Below are 7,012 nucleotides of genomic sequence, written 5' to 3'. Positions count from 1 at the left end.
TAGCTATGACGTGAAAAGAAATAATTTTAGTGATGGATCATAAGTAGGATAAATTTTTTTTTAAAATCTACATTTAGGCACATAATGAAAATGCAGAAAAGACAAGGAAGAGGAAAACCTAAAGCAGCTAGGAAAAAAACAGATTATCTTCAAAGAGACAAAAATATAATGACATCTCTGACTTATCAATAGCAACAAGATAAGTCAAGAGATAATAGAATTATATAATTAATATACTGAAAGAAATTAATAACCAACTCAATTCTATATCCAGCAAAAATATCTTTCAAGAATGAAGATGAAATAAAGACATTGTCAATCAAAAATTGAGATAATTTGTATCCAGTGTTTAGGAAGGAAATAAGCGTATTTGGGCAGAAGGAAAATGATACCAGTTAGAAGGTTATATATGCAGAAAGGAAATAATACCAAAGAAAATGATAAATAAGTGGATAATTCTAAATGAACACTGTCTATGGAAAATAACTATAATGAAGTTTTGTGGGATTTAAAATACAGAAAGAATTAAAATAATGAGCATATGTAAGAAATAGCATATTAGTTGTATTTTCTGGTGCGAGGGTTAAAGTACTCACTGAAATCATTTCTAGGGTAAAAAATTGCATATCCCTTAAACAGAGGACAAAATGGAATAAAAAAAGTAAATCATTCCATAAAAAAGGAAGAAAGGAAAAAAGAAAGAACATAAACCATAGAAAGACAGGATAAATAAATTAAATCTGTGTTTATTGTTTTAAGACTTTTGAGGATAGTACATGGGAATATCATAGAAAAGAGACTGATTTAGTCAGTCCTAATTTGCCTTGTCCCAAGAAAACCTCTGTCATAAGTTCCCATAAATAGAGGTTTTGAAATTATTACCTCTTGGGAACCTTAGGTACCTTCCATGGCCCAGCACTGGGAAGGCATTTTGCATCATTCTTCATGTCTTTAATCCTCACAATGACCCTGCAAAGTAGGTTTTATGTCCCCAATATAAAAGTGAGGCTTGTATAAGGTTACTCAGAAAGTAAGTGACCAAAACAGGAGTCAAACTAGTTTTAACTGATCCCAATCCCAATACATACCCCACTATGGCACAATTCCCAGTGTTTAATATCGTACAGTTTAGTCATGATGTTCAATTATATCCTAGGTTCTTAATCATCCAGAAGAAACAGGGGGACAAACATTTTGCAACAGATTTATCTTCTTTAAAAAAAAAAAATTCCTGGGATTGCTCAAATTACAAAGAAAGAGATCTTCAAAACAAGTGTTCCAAACTTAGCCTATAGTCCTATGCACAGCTACTTATAATCAAAAAAATTCTGGAGGTGCCATGTATCCTATGTTTTCCCATGTTCTGGTGCACACTGCATATGCATTTCAGTTTCCTCTTAGACCCCTGGTTAATTCTGCAAAGGACACAAATTCATTTCTTGTTAAATATGGAGTTTTCATTTCCCAAATGTTTTATTCTAGAAGACAATGTAATTATATTAGAAGATGTTTTAATTTGCAATTTCATTTCCAGCCAAGATTTGTGCAAAATAAAATCTAATTTATGCAAAGCATATCAAATCAGCTAATCAATTCCCTTTTAATGACTTCCCAGGAAGAAACTGGTTTTGACTATGATTCCTCACACAGCACAGTTATCTTCTGACCATATTGCCTTTTAAAGGTATTCAATCTATTTCTATGCCTTTTCAGAAATGATTGCATTATCTGTTTACCACAAAATGAGAACTCTATTGCCTAAAACTATAAAAAAGACTTTGGACTTTTCCTTCATGCAATTTATTTCCAGGTACATTCACTTTTATTTTCTTCACTTTTTTACTGCTTGATTCCAAATGACTTTGATACTGATTTATTAACTATATGTTAATATTATACAATAAAATTCTGAAAAGACTGTAGTTTTTCCCAAAACCATTAAAAAAGAACAAGTTAGAGAAAGAAAAATCATCACCAGAAAAGATAAATGGATGGCAAACTGGCCTTTAAACCCTGTTTCTAATGAAAAATCTCATATAATAGATGAAAAGTGACCAGAAAACATGAATTGCCTCATGAACTTTATGCCCAAGTTCTATCAGTGATAGATTTTTAATGCCTATGTTCATCATTTACGTGTTACTAGCATACAATTTAAATTAACCTAAATTGAACTAGTTACATCATGAGGCTCACTGTATCATCTATATAAAGATCTCAAGGAATAATTCAGAGGAGAAACAGAACACTAATGAGCCAGAGTGTTGTTTTGTGATGCAAATTACTAATTATTAAATGTCAAATGTTGCAGTTATAATTGTAGTTGAAATGATCTTAAAACTTGTCAATACAACATGAAGTTTGCTTTTGGAAAAATCATGATAACACTGTTTTCCCTTATTGCATTTCCATGAGATCTTTCAGCCAAGGTTCCTGACAATACACAGCAGGGCCATCTGTATCATGGTATATCTATTATTGATTGAAAGATACAGATTTGGAAATTTCTGCATGTCAAAGCAAAGTAGACTAAAGTGAGCCAAAACATTAGTTTTTAAAGTGAGCTCTAGACATGCCAGTTCCACAGACATAGCAAACTATCCGTTGAGATTTATAGAGTTCCCTAGAATAATCCTTTTTAAATATAAGACTTTTTTTAAGTGCAGAAAATATGGTTTTAAATAGGATTTTATAATCCTGCTCATCATCAGTGATAGTACAAAACTGTTAAAGCTAGTTTTACTGTTACTAGAATTACTGGCACTAAGTTGCAAATGAATTGTCAGAAGCCAGGTTAATTTGGGAGAGTGAACATTGCCTAACACAGCCAGCCTCCATGGTCAGCACTTGACATAAACTAATTTAATTCTTTTAACAATCCTGTGAAGAAGGTCCCATCACTACCCTCATTTCCCAGATGAAAAAATGAGGGACAGAGAAATAAAATAACTAGCCTGAGAGAACTACAGGAAGGGGAGGAGTCAAACCCAGGTAGTCTGGCTCTGAAGCCTGATTCCAACCACTGTGCTAAGCTCCTTCTCTTCAATGGAGACTTTGAATTGAGTGTAAAATTTATTTCATTAAAGGCAGAGAAGAATATTCAGAAGAATTCTAGGATATGCAGGAGGCCTTGCAGGATAGTCAAACTCCAGCCAATCACTGACTGGGTTATTTGATTTCCTAAACAAAGGCATCACACTGCACAGGCAGTCTTGTAGCACCTGACAAAATTCTTGCTCAATACTCTATGCTATCTCATTTAATCATCACAGCAACCCTAGAGTAGAGTGGATTTTATGATCTCCCTTTAAATCAACACATGAAAGGACTTTTGCAAAAGTGGAGCAGAGGACCCCACAAATATTAATTCAGCAGGTTTATATATTTCTCCATACCATTCATAGACTTATTTTTGAAAAGATTGGCCTTACAAACTTTAGATCACAGATATCAGCACCATGGAATTTCGATCATCTGTTCTCGTCTAACCAGGATTTTCTGACATATGTTGATTAATTTAGTAGATATAGGGAGCTATGATGTTAGGATAATGTGGAAATCAGGTTGGTTCATAGACTATTTTTCCAAGTTAAGGGAACCAAATTGGTAGTAGAAGAATTAACAAACCTCAGTGGAAATAGAAAAAGACCTCAGCTGGGCTGGTCATCTGGCAGCATAAGCCTTTTTAGTGTGCTTTAGGGAAATTAGAAATAAGCCATACCCAGGGCTCTGTCCCCAAAAAGACACCCTAGCTGGCACAGCTTTTGACCCCTGGCAGGGCACACAGCCTCCCACGCCCACCTAGAGGCCAGCCCCTCAAGCTGTGAGCTCTGTCTGTATGCCTGGTGTCAGCCCTTAGCAGCACTCTCCAGATTAAATTGCCAGCACTTCTATTCTGTTGGTTTGCGCAATCTAATATTCTCTGTGGCAGAATAGTAACATTAATATGGTGGGCCATATTAATCTCTTATTGCAATCCCTAGGTGTTTTGATGGTTAGTGTTCTGCTTATATTAAGAGTTCATAACCCAAAACAATAATCATAAACATAAATATAATCAGATGGAGATACTTAATATCTTTCTTGATATTGCAGTTCTCCACATACATGCTTACTTTTTCCTTGTTTACTTTTAATTTTTATCCACTAGGTAGCTATCAGAGTCACTTAGGAAACCTTTCTAAGGAACTCATATCCTTCAACTGTTTTCTTCTGTGAGATATGTTATGTCAAAACCCAGCGTTCTTGACAAATGCAGCATAACCTACACTTCCAATTCCTATAAACACTTCAACTCAAGAAGGAGAATTTCAAGATCCTTAAGAACTTACAGACCTTTTTTTTTTTTTTTTGATGACAGGGAGAAAGACTACATGTTTAAATGTGTTTATACTGAAAGCTTTCTTTGAGGTTAAGTAATGCATCTTGTTTTACATCAAGCACCATCACATAATATCAGTATATATTTTTTGTAGTAATTTCAAAGTTTCTTTCCTATCTATATTGACTGAGATGCCATTTATTTTCAAATCTCTGTGAAATAAAAAAGGTAACTGAAGATTTCTTAGACCTCTTCTCAGAAGAGAATTATCTCCATCTTGCTTTTAATTTAAGGAAATATTACCTTTTTAATTTTCATTTTTTATTTTTACTTTTTAGAGGTACTGGGAATTAAACCCAGGACCTCATTAATGGGAAGCAGGCACTCAATCACCAAACTACACCCACTCCCCACCTTTTTTACTTTAAATATCTTCTTTCTTTGTAGTTTTCTATACCTGCCAAGTGACTTTCTCCACCCAGAAATTGTAAGCCACTATCTTCAGGCTTGTGATCTTCAGGCAAATGAACAACGCAGTTGAGATTGAAGAAGTGTTGTACCTGTCTGCTCAAAATAGCTCCTCTTTTACCACCAACCTCTGCTGTCAAGTCTCAAGTGTCCATCACTAAAATTGTACCCACTTGCTGTTAGACAACAGGGGGAATGTTGGGAGGCTCTTATTAGTTGGCACAGCTAACTTTATACTTATTTATAATTTGTATTCCATGAATCTCCAATATATTTGAGGTTTGACAATAAAAATAATATGTTCATTTTGGAACTAAAAAGGAACCTCCCCCCTTTCCTGTTACCTTCCCCACTCCCAGTAAAAGAAGAAATAAATGCCAAATTTAATCCAGTCTCGTTAAAATTATAGGAAGCCATAAATCACAGTAGTTTAAGGAAGTGGGGACTGGAAAATGCTCCGGTAATATTAGGTACTTGGAAAACAAAAAGATCAAATAGGTGGGGGAAATATTTATTTTCAGTTAAATGAATGTGTCTTTACTAAGTTGTTATCTCTCAGCACCAAATCTACCCTTTCTACTCTGATAGGTGATACTGGAGCAGGAACTTTGCAAAACATTTCTGCTTTTACAGCTGACTCCATAACAAGCTCTTCCCATTGCAAGGTGGAGGAAGGAAGGATTTTCTCCTCCTTGTTTGCTTCCTCTCTGTTTCCCCTTCCTGTGAGCATCAACCCAGCAATGCTTCTTCACTCCGAGGGTGCCAAATCCTTCTCGTAACACTTGTATAACCAGCCTTAGTGCAATCCCTAGAAGTACTAACTTGCTGGTGCCCCCTCTTCAGAGATGTGTTTCTGCTCCATGGCTTCTTCTCCAAGCTTCTAAGTTTTAATACTTCCAGCGCTAGGAGTGGTAGCTGCTTCCTGCAGTTATTTCCTTATGATCTTTTTGCTTTTCAGTTACCTAATTAAAAACTTTATACCTAATTAGCAATTCTTCATGTTAAATTTTCTGTTGAATAACTAAGGTGACTGCTGTCTCCGGACTGGACTTCAACTGAGTCAAAGGATCCAGGCCATGTCTCTTATTATTTTCACTTAGGTGCAGTAGTACAGCTCCTTGGACAGTCACATGCTCCTCCTGAGCTATTTATGTAAAGGTCTTCCTATGATACTTATTTTTTGTTTAATATAAAGCTTCTTTCACAGTGAAACATGGAAAAGATTTTGTTCTCTTTAAAAGTTTTGGTAAGATGCTTATTGCTAGGATTGTAATTTGCTCCCCTTTAATGTGCAAATGAACTCTATGTTAGTCAGACTCATCACTGTAGGAATCATACAGCCCCTTAGGTAGGTTAGAAAACCTCAGAGCCCAGGTCTAATTTTTCTGTTATATAGCTTGGTAAATAAAGATGGTGGTTTCAGCACATAAAAAACAAAACCACCAGAAAGTCTTGAGTTTAGAATTCTTTTTAACATTATATTGATCACTCTATTCAGCACAAGAGAGGAAAAGAAATTAAATGTATACAGGATAGAAAGTAAGACATAAAACTGTTTTTATTTGAGATAACATGATGTTAAATGCAGAAAATTCTTAACAATCTACCAGAAAACTCCTAGAACTAATAAATGAGTTTAGCAGGGTTTTAGTAAACAAGATGTTCAAAAATCAATTCTATTTTGATATACTAGTAATGAGTAATCTGGAAATGAAATTCAGAAGACAATTCCATTCACCAAAAAGAAAAAAAATACTGAGCAATTAAATATAACAAAAGATGTACTGATATAGCCTGTGCATTAAATCAAAATTATTTCCAAGAGTACCTAGTCTCCAAGATGGCCAAATAAGTAATATAGGCCCTACAGTCTTTGAATGTTCAGAAGGGATGTGAGACCGAGTGTGTATTCAGGGCTGCCTCCAGACGATGTGCTAATCCAAACTGGCTTGGATGTGGAGAATATGTAACTCACCTGGAGGAAATAACCTATCTGATACTAAGATCAAACACTGAAGAACCTAACCAAAGGTCTGTTTACCATCACTGTTAGTCTTCCTAATCCTATATCCTCTGTATAAAAGGGTCTGGAAAAGGCTGTTTGGGGCTCGGTTTTTATTAGGACAAGAGTCCACCGAGCCCGGCTGGTCGAAATAAACCAACTTCCTTCTCGGTATTCTCGTGTCCTGGCCTTCGATACCGCGCATACCCGATTTCTCCACT

This window comes from Dasypus novemcinctus, chromosome 5, assembly GCF_030445035.2.
Source record: "Dasypus novemcinctus isolate mDasNov1 chromosome 5, mDasNov1.1.hap2, whole genome shotgun sequence".
In the NCBI taxonomy this organism is placed as follows: Eukaryota; Metazoa; Chordata; class Mammalia; order Cingulata; family Dasypodidae; genus Dasypus; species Dasypus novemcinctus.
Note: the sequence above shows the minus strand (reverse complement) of the source record.